Source organism: Cebus imitator, unplaced genomic scaffold (genome assembly GCF_001604975.1).
Source record: "Cebus imitator isolate Cc_AM_T3 unplaced genomic scaffold, Cebus_imitator-1.0 Scaffold4, whole genome shotgun sequence".
Taxonomy (NCBI): domain Eukaryota; kingdom Metazoa; phylum Chordata; class Mammalia; order Primates; family Cebidae; genus Cebus; species Cebus imitator.
This window is the reverse complement of record NW_016107319.1, coordinates 2,668,168-2,670,075: the sequence shown is the minus strand read 5'-3', so window position 1 is coordinate 2,670,075 and position 1,908 is coordinate 2,668,168.

The window sequence follows — 1,908 nt, the reverse complement described above, 5'->3', positions numbered from 1 at the left end:
ACCCCATCTCTACAAAAATAAATAAATAAATAAATAAAATAAAAATTAAAAATCAGGCAGATGTGGTGGTGCACACCTACAGGTCCCAGTTACTCAGGAGGCTGAGGTGGGAGAATGGCTTGAGCCCAGGAGGTCAAGGTTGCAGTGAGCTGACATTGTGCCACTGCACTTCAGCCTAGGCAACACAGCAAGACCGTCTCAAACAAACAAACAAACAAAAAAAAACCCTGAGGGTCATCTGGAGGGCTTGCTAGGGCCAGTTGCTTGCCCCCCAACCCCGGAGTGTGCATTTCTAAGAAGGTTCCCAGTGATGCTGATGTTGGTGGCCTGGGGACTGTGCTTTAGAAACATCGCCCTCATGTGGACCTGTCTGTCATTTTTTTTGCATCTCTATTTTACAGAGAGGGAGACAGCATCACGAAGCTGATCACATTCATCACCATCCAAGATCGTGTAGGCAGCTGTGAAGGCAGTGAGGTGGCCTCACCTCTTGGCTTCCTTTCAGGTTTTAAAGGCTAAGAGGATGTCATTTGCGGGTCTTCAGTGCCCTGGCTCACATCCATTTGACCTTTTTTTTTTTTGAGACAGAATCTCATTCTGTGGCTCAGGCTGGAGTGCAGTGGCGCTATCTCAGCTCCCTGCAACCTCTGCTTCCCGGATTCAAGTGGCTCCCCTGGCTCAGCCTCCAGAGTAGCTGGGATTACAGGCTTGCACCACCAGGCCCGGTAATTTTTGTATTTTTAGTAGACATGGGGTTTCGCCATGTTGACCAGGCTGATCTCGAACTCCTGACCTCAGATGATCTGCCCGCCTCGGTCTCCCAAAATGCTGGGATTATAGGTGTGAGCCACCACACCCAGCCCATGTGACTGTTTTCTTTCTGCCTGGTATTTGTCATTGTGCATAATGAGAACACTGCCTCGAATTAAAGAATGCCCTGGTTTCCCTGCGTCCCCATGAATCCCTCTATAAACACAAACGTACTGACCAAAAAAAGGGCTACATAGAACACACTGAAACGCCAGGATGGTGGTCACCTGCAGCACTGGCTGCCTTTTCATTTTCTTCCATCTCTTGAGAGAAAGGAAGTCACTCCCTTTCTGAGCATACAAGCTCCCGGCTGCTTCCGGCTGACTTCAGGCGACTCATCCCCCTACCTTCCTCTGCAAAAAGCAGAAAAGACACTTGCAGGTCGTCTGGGCTGTCTCTCCGCATCTCCTGTCTTCTGTCAGGGCGGCAGGTGGCGAGGCTTCCCGGGGTCTGAGACTTCGCAGGGTCTGTGACTCCCCGAGGACGGCGATCCCCTGCTGCTCCCTGCTGGCTGAGTTGGGAATGGCTGAGAAGTGAACACATCTGGGAATTCAGGAACTTCAAGGTTTCTTGGTCGCTCTGACTCCCAGTCTCCCAGCCTCTTCTTGTAAGACGCAAATTCTCCTGGAAGGTGAGCCAGCCTTTCCAAAACTACCTTAAGTATCTGCAGTATGCCTGCCCATTCACATTCATATTTTCCACGAATTTCCACAATTACATCTCTGAGAGAGGGACCTTCAGTATCTCAATTCTTCACCAAATGTTCTCAGGAGTTCCGCTGTGTGCAAGGCAGTGAGACTGTAAGGAAGATGAAGGTGCTCTGGGGACATTCAGACTACTAGAGAAGTTGGCAAACTACAGCCCACTGGCTAAACCTAGTCCATGCACTTTTGTACAGCCCACAAGTAAAAGTGGGTTTTACATTTTAAAATTGTTTAAAAAATAATCAAAATAAGAGCCAGGCATGGTGGCATGTGCCTGTAGTTCCAGCAATTCGGGAGGCTGAGGCAAGGGAATCGCTTGAACCCAGGAGGCGGAGGTTGCTGTGAGCCAAAATCACGCCACTGGACTCCAGCCTGGGACAGAGCGAGACTCTGT